The sequence below is a fragment of the Borostomias antarcticus genome (assembly GCF_949987555.1).
Source record: "Borostomias antarcticus genome assembly, chromosome: 18".
Classification (NCBI taxonomy): domain Eukaryota; kingdom Metazoa; phylum Chordata; class Actinopteri; order Stomiiformes; family Stomiidae; genus Borostomias; species Borostomias antarcticus.
The window spans coordinates 994,912-1,010,053 of NC_140251.1; the positions used below are offsets into that span (position 1 = coordinate 994,912).

The following is a 15,142-nucleotide window of genomic DNA, read 5'->3' on the forward strand; positions in this document are numbered from 1 at the left end:
CTTATTTTAGCGAAAGAGAATACAACTAAACAGAGCGTGATTTAGCTAAGGTTACTGACTGAATAAAACCCTGAATAACAAGACTGCAATGAGAAGCACAAGAAAATAGACTGATAAAAAGATTTTCACTCTGGTATTCGACAGTCAATTTGTTCCAGCAAATGGGCTGATTGCTAAGGCAACCAAAAACTGGTGCAGCCTTGTAGCTGAGGGACAGCCGGGGGCTTTTTGTCCGCTCCCGAAAGGTGCAGCGTGTGTGTACACAGCCTCAAAGTAAATACATACAGTAATGAATGTACTGTATGCTCTGTGTTGTACTCGGTCTATCTTTTGTCCTCCAAGGAAAAGCCAGCCCATGTGATTGCTAGGGGAGCAGATCCATGCAAGTGTTTTAATCTCCATGACATTAATTCTGTGTCAAGTAAAGAAGGGATGAAAAAGAGGCCAAAAAAAAGTGCTAAACGTGTCCACTCAGCCAGCCTACTGCTCTCTCAAAGGTATGACAATGCTGATGTGGCTTTTGAAGGTTTAAGGGTGCGTTCAAAGCACTTCCTGTGCAAGCCAACTACAGCAGATTCATTATCTCTGGGAACAGCCTTTGTGGTGTACTTGCTACTTTCCGTTGTGTTGTCTCTAACTCCGAGGTGGTTAACAGAGAGGTTTATTACCACATGGTGGAAAGCCCTGCTTCTCTTCACCCATTTCTAATTTCAAGGCCTGTTGTAGCACAGCAGATCACATGGTGCATGGCTGCGGGTTCAAAGGTCATGCAGAGAAGACCACCCAGAGTGATATTACACATAGAGATGGAACATGAATCAGTAACATCTCACGATGACGCCGCGTTTCCTTTGAAGATCAACAGTTGTCAAGGTGACAACCCCGCGTCTGAGTGTTGATCGGACATGTTGCCGCAACAATGTGCTCTTTATTTTTTTATTTGGCCTCTAACGACGGCGTTGTTATCTTAGTAGACACAGCGTCCAATTCTTCACAGCAGGCATGTTTCCTGGCTTGATGGAGACCTGGCCATAATGTTTGGTGCATGCATACACATGGACGATGGGAAAAGATAGCGTGTGTTTGTTAGCCATCAGCCTTGTTTGAGATGTGTAGAGCACCACAGAGGAAATGGGAAGCAGGGCTCTAGACTGAGACCACAATGGTCGCACATGTGGCTGTTGTTGTGCGTGGCTGGAGGCACCTAATATAGCGTTTGTCGGGTTATCGGTCCCTTCCTCCCTCCCTCCCTCCCTCCCTCCCTCCCTCCCTCCCTCCCTCCCTCCCTCACTCCAGACAATGTTGGCCTGCATCTCTCTGTTGGCACCACAAGAGGCAGTAGTCCCAGCACACCAAAATCAAGAAGGACACCAAAATCAACCCGCCGATAATGTGCAGTCCCGCCTGCACCCCCACCATCAGCGTGTAGCCTACTGACCAGGAACGTGCTAGACTCAACCCACCACTAACCCTATTGACCAGGAACGTGCTAGACTCAACCCACCACTAACCCTATTGACCAGGAACGTGCTAGACTCAACCCACCACTAACCCTATTGACCAGGAACGTGCTAGACTCAACCCACCACTAACCCTATTGACCAGGAACGTGCTAGACTCAACCCACCACTAACCCTATTGACCAGGAACGTGCTAGACTCAACCCCACCACCAGCGCGTGTAGCCTGCTGACCATGAAAGGGCTAGTAGACTCAGGAAACTATGAAAGCGCAGGCAGGTAGAGCGCTCATCAAGCAGCCCTGCGAACACAGTCAGGCTACAACACAACCCCCCCCCACTACCTGCCTGCTGTCCGTCATCCATTTAGCTAACGGTTAGAAAGATGAAGCACTAGAGAGAGAGAGAGAGGAGGATCAACAAAGTGAGGAGATAGAGGGTCGAGGAGGTTGAGGGAGCACCAACGAGAGATCCCGACTCGATGATGGGAGTGGCGCTGAAGGCAGGGAGACCCACTGAGAAGCTAACGCAGCACCTGTGGTCGCGGTATTAGGGAATGCTATGCTGTAAGTATGCCGTAAGTAAAGCCCAAACCGATAGTCCGTCGATTTTTCCCACGCCGCGCAGGAAATTTCCGCCGCTGCTTGCGCTTAACGCCTGCTACTCTCTGGTGTCGGTCAAGCTCGTTTGATCTCAGGCCTGCATCTGATTTGCACGATTGTCCTTTCCTGTGTGTAAAACTCCCCCAAAATATATTTTTTCCCACAGTTCTTTCCACTTTGTCTGAAAGCAACACGGCCGACATACGAGCGCAGACAGAGACGACTGACGCCTGGCACCGCCGCAGTGCATTGTCGTACAGTCGGAAGTGGACTCGCATTGATTCAAGGTTGGCAGGCGCAGGGGGAGATTTTGGTGCTGTTCTCCACAGATAAGCTGCAAGGAGAGTTAGAGGGAAAACAAGTGGTGAGCGCGGGAGAACAATGTTGCATTGAGCTGAGAGCGTGTGCTCACGCTGGCCGTCCTAATCCTCATGCTGCAGGCTTGTCATGTGCTCCTGGAAGCCTGAATGGAGGAGATTGTCTGCATCTCTCTAAGATTTCTTTTCACATACTGATGATAATGTATTCTGTGACTACTCATTAATGTACACAGCATCACACTCAGCCAGTCACCCGTTGTTACAGTAGGTCAAATTGTTATTTGTAATCTCTAAATGTTCGCATTGGTCTCGAACAACAAGTGGCTGTTGATAACCAAGCAAGAACACGATGCCATAGATTAATATGTTTTTTCCTATATCCTATATTCTATATATTGTATTATGCTTGAAAAAACACACTTTTGTCCTTCTAGAAATAATGCATTATGCACTGCATGTACACAGCTGTGTACAGTAACAGAGAGAACACCTATTCTATGGTGTAAATTAGCATGAGGGAGAGGCTGTGCTGCTTTGTAGGGATGGATGTCTTCCAGAAACCTACCAAAGGGAGGTTAATAACAGGCGTCATGCTGGCCTAATTGATTCTGTGTGTTCTAATGACTTAAACCAACACTCAGCATAGTGATTACCCTTTAGCCTTTTAGGTCTCCCATCAGTCTACTGCTTTAATTTTGTGCTCTATAATGGAAAATGTCACTCCTTTTTATTCCACCTCCATATCTTTAACTGCTACAAGGATAACCCTCACTAACTCTCCTAAATAGTATGCCTCATGGCTCACTCTACAGGATTTAAAAAATCCTACCCATTCTAGAAATCGGGTTACATCACGCACATGAGGAGAATCTTAACAGATATTCTTCTCGCGCATCTCAAACAAGCACACACAGCAAGATTTGAAAATAACGTCTCGTCACACACTACAGGATATAATCGTCCCCGCAGGAGCGACCAACCACTGCCTCGCTTGTTAAGTAGTGATGTAATAATCTTAAATAACAAACATGCTTGATATTATCAGGGCCGCCCCGATGGGTCTGCAAGCCAATCGGGAGGTTTAAGATTGGATCTGTAAACTCCTCACATTACAAGATCATCCAGGGCGAACATCGGTACCGACCAACGCTCCAGAGCAGATTTCTCCTCTGACTATCAGGAGGCACCGGGGATTAATCAGCCCAAAGATCCTGTAGTCTGAGCCTGGAATAAAGTCACTGGCCACCAACATCCGGCTGCCCTCTATGACACAACAGTTATGTGGACAATAACTACTGGGCTGGGGGAACACAATAACAACACACTTTAATGAACAAGAAATAATAAACAATACACAATGCAATCCTATTCAATCCCAATCCTAATGCAAATCCCAGAGAGACAATCCGAAAATGATTGGCTCTCATCCATTGGGTCCAACATGGGCTGGGTGTACGGCAATAGAGATGCTAGACTCAACCCACCACTAACCCTATAATCGGCTGGGTGTACAGCAATAGAGATGAATGTAGTTGTGCAGTGTGACACAGGGTTGGGAGAAGAGGTGGTGGTACTAAACCCAGCCTGGGGGAGATATCATAGAGAAACTGAAATATAAAACCTAGAGGATGGAGATCCTTGTGACAAATTCAGACAGACGTGTCAGGCGAACCTCTGAGATTTTAATCAGTGTGCTCTCACTCTGACACTGCTAAGTTAATACTGTAGATCAGTGTGGCAGGAAGTATTAATATTCATCAACAGCTCAGAGTAACACCTCCACTCACAGTTGCACTGGGACCCTGGGTGTGAGGTGTGATCCAGAGACGACTGGATGGAAAGGAAATCCTACAGTAATATCACATTCATGATAGTTTATATAGCGGTAGTTATACCGTAGCTGTAGCTTGTAAAATACAATACTTCACACCTAGACAGCTGAGGCTGTTCTCCGTTCCTTGGGCAGCCAGGCAGCGGGCATGGAACCCAAAGTATCTACTGTAACTGAAGCGCTCCTGGTTTTTGTTCATTCTGATGATGGTATTTTTGTTTTGATATATTTTTGTTGTGGTTATTTTTAATGATTATGATCTTTGTTCCTTCTGCCCCCAGCAATGCTTTATTGTTATAATTAGACACTCTGCTAAACAGCCTGGTAGTAAGATGAGAGAGAGAGAGAGAGAGAGAGAGAGGGAGAGAGAGAGAGAGCGAGCGTGCAAGAGAGAGAGAGAGGGAGAGAGAGAGAGGAAAGAGGACTGTAGGCGTGGCGGAACTGTAATTATAGGGGGAGACAGGAATGCCAACCAGCCAGCCATGAGGTGGGTCTGAGTGTCCCGGGTGCACATGCATACCGCATAGCTCTGTGAAAAACAACTCCTACTGAGTCACAGGGCGGGGCAGCTACTCTACCAGGCACTGCTTACTGCTGTTTATACAGGACAGGAAAACACACCCAGCTCTGTAGCTCCTACTGTGGCCATGCAGCTTTCATACTTTGTTTCTGTTTGGCTATACCTGTATTTTTTGGAGTATGTCCACCACTCTAAATATTTTTGATTTCAGAAGTTGTATTCTTCATTTGTGTTGAAATGCGGCACAGAGACTTGAAATGACCCGGTTGAGATTGCTTCCACAATCACTGTGGCTCAAAGTGGTACTGCAGACAAATACGTTTGTCTTGCTTTCCATGTCTAGACCTAGTCACTCGTTCGGGGGCCAAAATAAATAAATAGAATTGGAGGGGTTTGTGTCAACAGGATCTCCTTTCCCTGGGCTCCACGACCTTTCACTATCCATGGCTAAATCTGGATCTTCCCAGAGGGCCTCGGGTTTCACAAGCGCACTGTACAGCACATGCATGTGGCCTAGCAGGGTCGCTCTAGCATTAAAGTCGCACTGAAATGAAAAAAGCATTCTGTCCCATTTTGGTTCACATAATTGGTCATAGTGTTCACCTATTCAACGATGTATGCCAAAAAAAAATACAAAATTCTACTTTTGTTGAAATCTTATATCAAAGTATATAATTTCTTACTTCCTGGAAAACGGTAGGTCACGTGCAATGACGACAACGCTATCCTTCTATCGAATCTGTCTAAAGTTCTTAAAACCTGTCCACTTGTCAATGTTTCAATCAAATTCCTCTAAACATTATGTCCCACCCTCATAGCTTGTTTGCGACGGAAATACGTCAAACTACGGAAGTTAGATGATCTCAAACGTCCGTTTCAGTGCGACTTTAACCCCACCCACTGACCTCTCACAGCTCTGAAAGCCTTCCAGTTCCTGGGAAGTTTGTCTGTTCTGTACACTGTACACTTCTGTACAACTGTAAGGATCACCTTCATTTAGTCACTGTCGATGCAAAAATAAGTTGAATGATTCATACGTCTTTTAATGGAGCCTATATTTTTAGAATATGGAATTAGTAGCATATGCGTGTTTATGATTGTATAAGCTTATTGACGACCATAGTAACTCTGGTTTGAATCTTCTTAGTCAGTATTCTATGAATATGGATTCTTCTTAGTCAGTATTCTATGCCAATTTGATGATGAAGACATACGTTTGTTATGACAGGATTGAAACGGCTTCCTTTGTCACAGATGTGGCTTGAATGACATCCATTTGAAATGTGTTGGGGTGACAAATATTTAATTGACACCCGTGTTCAGCTTTAAAGTCGGGAGCTTCATGTGCTGCACTGACAACAGTGACCTGAGGCCCCAGCACAGCAGGAACCTTAACGAACGCTGTGTCTGTTCCCACAGAGTCACAAACACACACACACACACACACACACACAGATATTATCTGTGTTATGTTAGAAAGTGAGGCCAAATTGGAAATGACATTTTTTCTCCATAGAGGCAACAGTACCCACTCCTGATGAATGGAAGGCACACATTTTCTCAGTCTGTTATTATATCAGAGCAGTTCTGTGGCCTACAACATCCACACTGAGTGGCTGACACAATATCAGGAAGGTAGGCTTATGTGTTATTTCTTCCTTTCTTCCTTCAATATATCAGAAGAGAACATTTGACTGGCTGTTCTTTCTTTTAATTACTGTATATCATATTTACATGCAGCTTGAATTGTGTTCTGTTCACATGTACACATTTTGTCAACCGTACCAAGTTCCAGCTCTGTAGCAGATGTCAGGTCTAGAAAGCGGCAGCGGCGGTATAGCTCAGTTGGTAGAGCGGGTTGTTCAGTGATCGTAGGGTCGGTGGTTCGAATCCCGGCTCCTCCTGACTACCTGTCGAAGTGTCCTTGGGCAAGACACTGAACCCCAAATTGCTCCCAATGAGCAGGCAAGCGCCTTGCATGGCAGCTGCCGCCATTGGTGTGTGAATGGCGCTCCGGGCCAGTGTAACAACTGGATGGGGAGCGCATTACAAATGCAGTACCTATACCTAGAAAGCTGAAGTTGTACAGTAGTTGCAGTTGAAGCCTCTGATGTATCCTCCAGAGACCTATCAAAATGTTCTGACTCCAACCTGTATACCACAGCAGGGCGCGTATATTTAAGCAATAAACCACGAGAGGCCGTGTGTTATAGTGATTTTATAACAGCTTCGCGTTGTTAAAAACCCCCCTAGCTATTATAAAATCACTATAACACACGGCCTCGAGTGGTTTATTGCTTTTATACAACGGTTATTACATCTATTAGTGTAAAATGAACACACAGCAATGTAAAATATTAAGATTTATTCAAAACGAAGCATCATTCTCTCAATTCCGCCGAGCAAAATAGTTCCCCTAACAAAAGGGTTGCCAAGCAACAACAACAACTACAATGCATTGGATCAAATGGGAGGCGCATTAATACTGAAAATGGAATGATATGCGGTCCCAGGTGTGTGTTACAAAGTATTTTAACACGGCTTCCAGCCAATCAGAATCAAGAACCAGAACTAACCGTTGTATAAATATATATATATGTATAAGATACTTAATCTCAGCCCATGTAATGTCATCTTGAAGGATTAGATTCTAAACTGGGTTTTTCCATCTCTGCCATAAACTGTGTGGCAGGGGATGTGCCTAGCAACAACACCCGTTTGTTTTATTTCAAGACAATGAGCACCTTTGATTGATCAACTAGCAGCAGCGTCTCTTCATCATGGCGTGTGAACTCCTCACCCCCCCTCGGGGAAATACTGCAGCCTGCCCTGTCATCACCAGTCCCGCTGCATGGCTCCCTTCACGCCCCGCTGACTCGGGGATTACAGCAGTTGTCGAGGCCGTGGCGGGGGGACCGAGGCGCCGTCTGAGCAAGGTCAACGCCGTGGCACTAGCCTACACGCAGCAGGACACTGTAGTGGGTCTGGAGCTGAGACGGCAACTATATCTGCACACGCACGGTAGACATCCCGTCACGGAAGGCAATCACGTAAGGGCAGGGCAGAGCATGCAGGGGATGTGTTCAGATGGTCCAAGAGCTCCCGTCTTAACAGAGAACCCTGCTCTGGACAAGCTGGCCTGGTAAATGGTGACCCGCAGTGATTGATAAGTGGAAGCCATTATTGAGAGTCTTCATTAAATTAGGGCGGAGAGCGTCATTAGCGTTGAATCTTCCATCTTTACCTTAGGCTAAGCCCTAACGATGTCATTTATCAAGGCTGTCCGCTGAGTAAGCAAACAAATGTCATGGAGTAATAGTGAGTCATCTCTGGTGCCCTGGACTAGGGAGGCAGCCACAAGCTGGCAGCTTTACACGGTACTGTAAGCTTTAGGCATCTGCAGGCTAGGCCGGCCTCTGCTAATCTACTCTGTCTTTGGAGCTGGAGAGTGTTGTTGTTTGTGATGGAGCAGCTGTCCATGCCAGAGCTCTGTGGCCATGTGTCTAGCCTGCCTGATCTGGGGTAAGTGTGGTCAGCTGCTGTAACTAGCTAAACCCCTCACCTGACCGTCTGCACACAGCATTGCTCTGCAGATTCTATTCGAAGCACTTTTTTGCCGCCACTGCGTAATGACTTTATCATCTGACCAGCAGTAGACGAGGATACTGTCCAGCAGTGAGTCATCCGATATGACATCATGTCCTTAGGATTCTAAACAGCAGCTTGAATTAAGGGGCTCAACTCAGGGAAGATTCTTTGGTGTCTTTATTGATGTCAACAGAACAAAACGCCAGTGTATACTTTTTGGTTAAATATATCCCTCAAATACTCAAAAAGGATCCTTTTGCCGTTTTAAAATGTTGGCCACATAATGTCCTCATTTACTACTGTAAAGCAAAGGCGCTGTCCGTCTCCAGATGTCCCCGCTGTTCGCATCCCCTGGGGGAAGGCGGTCCCGGTGGGCTCGGACCATACCCTGGCTGGCCTGCTGTGTCTCCCAGCCTCCCTGGCCCCACACATCCACGCCGGTCTGAACCAGTCTGTCACTGTACTGTACGGCCAGCGCTTTGTCTGACCGCTGCCTACCACAGGGGGGTCCGCTTGGACAGAGGGTGGTGGTCAGCCAGCCTCATCCTTTCCCTCTCTCAACCCCCACGGCCTCAGTAAACCCCTTCACCATGTGGCCTTCTTAAGGCAATCTGGGTCAGGTCCTGTCGCTGCTGATTAAAAGCGGATTTTTTTTTTGTAGCTCAGAGAGTGTGTGTGTGTGTGAGTGTGTGTGTGTGTGTGTGTGGGGGGGGGCAGATCATAAACACCACCAGCGAGCCATTGCCACGGCAATGCATGTTCTTGTCTGTCTGGATTTCTACTATTGGATTGAGATGCTCAGTCGACCCGGCGCGGCTGTCCTCTCCCTGCCTGTCCCCTGCCTGTCCCCTGCTCTCCCTGCCTGTCCCCTGCCTGTCCCCTGCTCTCCCTGCCTGTCCCCTGCTCTCCCTGCCTGTCCCCTGCCTGTCCCCTGCTCTCCCTGCCTGTCCCTGGTGCGGCTGTCCTCTCCCTGCCTGGCGTGCGCCTGCTGGGAAGGACACAGCCCTCCGAGGGCCTGGGGGGGGGGGGGTCTGAGAGCCTCACATCCCCGGGCCTGGCAGTGGCAAGGACAAGAGACCTGGGCCTTCGGTCAAGGGTGGAGGTGTTGGATGCACCATAGCGGCTCGTTTCATGAGGTTCGGTTGACCGTGTGGGTGAAGGGATGCCGCACAAATTCTGCAGATTCACTCGCAGCGCCACTCCTGGCATTAACACAAATCCCCCGCCTCATTGATTGAGTGGAGTCTAAGCACTGGCTCTGCGGGCTCGTAGGATTACCCATAAGCACGTTCAGCACTTTATCCCAGTATCAATGCTGACGTGGACCGCTGGATAACAACGCCTAATTAAATGGACTCAGATCAATAGGGTGGTTAGTAATTATTACAAACGATCAGATGTTTCATTGTCAACTTTTATTAACTTAAGTACCCGGGATAAGTAGGTTTCTCTCTCTGGCTGCTGTATTCACTGGATTTAGGATGGATTCGGAGGACTTTCTCTGTGTAGCTGTACAACAGTACAACATGATAGAAAGCCTAGTGGGACTGTATCTGATCAGCCATTAGTGGCATTGAGGATCCAGAATGTTCTTGACCTGGCTGCAGGTTTTTACTGAGCATCACCAGCACATGTTTACTCGTGTGTGTGTGTGTGTGTGTGTGTGTGTGTGTGTGTGTGTGTGTGTGTGTGTGTGTGTGTGTGTGTGTGTGTGTGTGGTGAGTAGTTTTTTTTTTTCTCAAGCATGGTCAGCTACTCTCCACGTTATAATCGTAACTTACTGCATTCAAATAATTTTAGGTCTAATACATCAGGACATATTAAATCTGCCTGACACCAATTTGGTTAGTAGAGAATGCAAGTTTATAGGTTTTATGTAAGTCAATCTAATATAGGCCTACTATATTTAAGATAACACAGTTTATAGGCCTTATGTAAATGAATCTCAGATAGGCCTACTATATTTAAGATAAGACACATCCTGGTTAGCTCCGGGACATCGGGGTCTCCTGAATCCTCCTGGGCGCTGGTGGCTCATTGGCTGGGGACAGACATCTGCTTCTCATCCTTGTCCTGCAGACGGTGTCGGGGTGAGGGACAGAAGAACACAGCAGATCAGTAGCATCTGGACTCAGTTGTGCTCGGGGACCTTCTCACACCGTGACGCATGGCTCCAGGAGGTCTTTCCTCTGGACTGGAGCTCCGTCTGAGTGGTCCTTGTGGTTGGTTTGGTCTGGGCCTGTTTCTCCTGTGTATGAACAGATCAGAGAGCTATGGTTAGTCCCACCCCTCCATGATCATAGAGTCTCTTACAGGCTGCCCCCCCCCCTTAGGTCTAAACCTGGGGAAGGGGTGAGTCTCATACCGTGATACCCTCAATTGGGCTGAAGTCCATAGTTTGTGGGGTGTGGTACTCATGGCCATACGATGGTGGGGTCTCTGTTGCTGTTCTGTCCTCCTAGGGAAATAATAATAGTTATGTTTATATGTAACAAAAAAAAAATCTGGTTATGTTCTACATTTTGGGTGGTAAAATGACCTATTTACAAATGTGCAGATGAACCACAAAACAATTCTGTTTTTGACTTTTACATTATAACCTGTGGAGAAAGGATCCTCATGTTATGTTGATAAAATAGAATTGTGTAAATATATAAATATTGAATATGTGGGAGTGTGTTGGAGGCATAACGTCACATGTTGCATCGTGAGAATTTCATTACGCTATTATGATTATTGTTTGGTGCAATCAATTAAAAGACCCAACATATTAGCATAGGCAATTTTACCCTCTGAGAGTAGGGGGGGCAACATTTTGACGTGAGAAAAAAAAACAGTTCTGCCGTCAGTATGCTAATAAGACATCCGTATGACAATTCAATATGCACAACGCATCAAATTTCATCTAGACACCACGAGCATGTCAATATGACTTTTTGACCGAGCACTAGGCCATACCCAACATCACAACATAAAACTGCAACTGCCTGCTGGTGCTAGCTTCCTCGCAGATGGTGATGTTGCTAGTGCTAGTGCTAGCTTTGATAGCCTCTGGAGCACTTCTGCATTTGATTGCACCTGCTGCGCTGTCATTTTGAGTGGTAGCTTCTTCATTAGCATTGCCAGTTGTATTTTTTTTTATGAAGAAGTGGTCAATTGTTTTTATAGCTCTTTTCGCCAGTGTGAGCAGGTTGGCTAGTTGTAGCTTGTTGAGCACTGAGCAGTAGGCTACAGTCAGATCTCATTTTTTTGCGGTAACAGATCAAACCGGAAATAGTTGAGGTCGACAGACGAGTTGTGCCATTGGTGGATTATGAATATATATATTATTTTTTTTAAAGGTAGCCTAGTTTAAGTAATAAATACACTTTTAAAATGAATGATGACCTAACACAAACTGGTTCAAACCACAATTAAGTATTTAATAATTGTGTTAATTAGTAAAAATTAAAAAAAAGTTTTTAATTTTTTTTTTTTAAGAATTTGAGCAGAGTTCGGCTGGCCAATCAGGGGGGGCACTTGCCCCCCCTATTAAATCGCCCATGCCTATTATTATTGTTATACATACTTTTACACACATCAGGATCAATAATGGGAATTTTAACGCGTGAATGTACAAAAATGCCTCAATGCTAAATGCTAAAAAAGCAGAGCAGAGGATGTACTTCCTGAGGCAGCTGAAGAAATTCAACATGCCAAAGACAATGATGGTCCTCTTCTACACCTCCATCATCAAGTCCTGGAGGGCCTTAGGGAGCCAGGCCCGCCCCCAAAAGTGCTAGGCCTTAGGGGGTGTATTTTATTCCTCTTTGTGGTGCTCGGCCGTTGTTGTCATATAATGACTCTGTAGTTTATTTAGTGTGTCCCAAAAGCTTGGTTGTTTCGGCCTAAATATTGCCCTCTTATTTGCTCAGTAGCCTAGGCTACTGTAGTTTTCCTATGATTTTTACATAAAATGCCACTGCTCAGCGCCTTTCTGATGCTGCGAAACCTCCCATCAGGCATGCTTTGAAAGCGCACCCCCCAAAAAATTGTGTGCGCTGCGCATGCATGCTTCGCTGGTCCTGGCTTACCCGGTTCTAGGACCCACCAGACGCCACTGGATTGCAGTCAGACCCACAACAATACATGTTACCTGGCTTTGCTAGCACTAGCTAGCTATCTGACGTTAACTAGAAATCATTTGTTCACTGTTAATTTCTTTACCTTTGTCATTGTAATGCAGCGGTTGATGCCGCTGTGAGCATTTGATGACGTGCAGCGGAGTTCCCTCCCCCTCTCCCTCCGGCCCGTCCAATCCAGCATCAGCCCGTCTGAATCCTCCTCACTTGACCAGAGATCTCAGTTCCCACAGACCCTCAATTTCCCCACTTCCTCAGGATGTGGCCCAATTAGGTCTCAAGTGTAATTTTGCGGCAGATGTTCTCACGCCGAACCAAGCCTCATTATCTGCGCCCGGTTCTCCCCAACGCCTCGAGGAAAGGGTGGCCGCGCTGCTGGCACGCCCAACCTGGCAACCAGGCCAAGCCACCTGCTGAAGAAGCCGCTAGCAGCTGCTCCTCCTCTGGTTCGGTAGGGGGGCAGCTGGGGCCACTTCAGCGGCCGGCCTGAGCCTGAGCCTGAGCCTGTCCTAGACGTCCCCGCTGTCCTGCCCTGTCTCTGCCCGGCCTCCACCCCCCCCCCCCCCCCCACATGCACAATGGCCGCTGTGTGAGCCTCTCACTCTGGGCCTGAGGAAACCCTCTGAGGCAGGATCACAAACAGATCACTATGCCGGGACTCACCACAGGGCGCCTTGCTGTTTGCATGCCTCCCACTCGCCCCTTCTCTCTTTCTCTTTTTTCCCTTTCTCTCCCTCCCTCCTTCCATCCCTCCCTCTCTCTCTCTTTCTCTCTCTCTCTCTCCCTCCTCTCTCTCGCTGACCTGGTGCTGACAGGGTTGTCATTCTGGCAGTCCACCATGGTATCAGTTCCACATCGGACCCTGTTTGAAAGCACGTCCGTTCTTTATGCAGTCTCACAGCGCAGAAAGTCTATCATGATCGTGGTTAATAGGCTGGAAGCTGCATTACTGCAATAATTGCAAATGGCTGGCTGTGTGGAAGAAAACATGTCTTCTCATTTCTTTGCCGGCCCCTGCTCAGGCAGCGTGGTATCACAAGCACAACTAGCAAGGCTGCTCAGGGGGCACAGGGCATAAATGTGCTTTTCCGAGACGAGAAGCGTAGAGTAATCCTACCACTCTCAGTAGGCTCTCCTGTGAAATGGATCGCAATCCGAATATTTTTATGTGTTTGGACTGGCTTGGACATAAGCATTCCCCTGCCGCTTGTTTTCACTACTCCCACAGAGGACTATGTGCAAGTACTGCCAAGCATGTAAAAATATTCGGATTGCGAGCTACAGTAGCTCAATAATGGAACAAGCAGTGAAATTATTGTCTCCGTTTCAGGTTCATGATAGACAGACTACAGACAGACAAAGGGCTATGTAAAAGTCCAAAATATCACTACCCCTTTTAATATAAAAAAATAACCTCAAGTGATTGTAACTGTCTGTAGGACAAAAAATAAGTAATGTCCAGCGTCTAGTTCACCACACTAGCCTAGATATCCTAGCAATAAACAGTTCAATGCAGTACAGTACAGTAGATAAAAAATATGGCGTGTGCAAAGTGTATAAAGTGTATGTTAATGCTAATTAATTAATTTAATGATAAATAATTATTCAAGAAAAAATACCTCAGTATCGGTATCGGACCAGTATCGGCAGATATCCAAATGCAGGTATCAGAATCGGATCGGAACTGAAAAAAGTGGATCTCTAGCAGCCAAACGGATGGACCAAACCTTAATGGATGTGGCACCGTTGGACTTGTCTTGGCCCAGGGAAGCTATCCAGCCAACCCAAGTACAGATCCCAGTTGATTTGGTCCCATTACGGGTGTGGACAAGGGAGTACATTTCCATTGGTTTGATTCATTGTATTTTATTCGTTTGCAGCTAAATGAAAGGATTTGGTTTAGTACAATGATGAACTTTTGACCTTTTCCATTTACCCTGCTTCTCGCCCGGAGTGGCGTTCGCTCTGTTTGGAGTTTATGATAGGATGATAATAGTTTTTGTATTTGGCCTACAACGCAAAATGTACTTGGCAATGGGGAAAATTAATTGTTGGTGGGCTCTGGTACACGCACGTACACACATGCACTAACATACAGGGCTCAATCTTAAGCCCCCCCCCCTCCCCTCCCCTCCTTGATTTTAACTAATTTAATTTGAAATCTGGGTTATAAAGAAGTCTCAAGTTGCAGCATAGGCAAATACTAATGAAGATGTAATTTAGGTTAATGAGGACTCTGTCATACCTGAAATAGTGTACTGTAAGTATGAAGAGGCAAGGTTAACACCTAAAGATTATCCGACTATGTCAAGGCTTAATGCAGGCTAATGCAATTGACTTCCTGCATTTAGTGACAGAAATTTAGAACACAGGCAGGTACCTGCAAGACACAGGAACACAGGCATACATACAGTGTGCACAGACATACTGTACATACAAAAACAATGCACTGTATTCTTGTACTATTATTACTGTGTGTTTGTGTGTCTGTATGTGTGTAATTGAAACGCCAGACAGTGTCTCAGTGCAGTGCGGGGGGGGGGGGGGGGGGGGTGCTGTACGGATACAGAGAAAAAATCAGCTAAAGAAACCTTCATTGAGAAAAAGGGAAAGCTCTGTCTTGTATCCATGCCATACAGCGTTTCAATATAGCCTCTCTGGCTTCATAACTCATGTTGCCACAGTCAATCTAACAAATGTTC

The 15,142-nt window shown here is 46.4% G+C and overlaps 1 protein-coding gene across 1 annotated transcript in view; it reads left to right on the forward strand.

Annotated features, from left to right (window-relative positions):
* The window catches only part of LOC311320851 (solute carrier organic anion transporter family member 3A1-like), a gene marked incomplete at both ends in the record, with an annotated part of 37,648 nt that overhangs the window by 6,096 nt on the left and 16,410 nt on the right, over positions 1 to 15,142 (forward strand). The window lies entirely within an intron of this gene.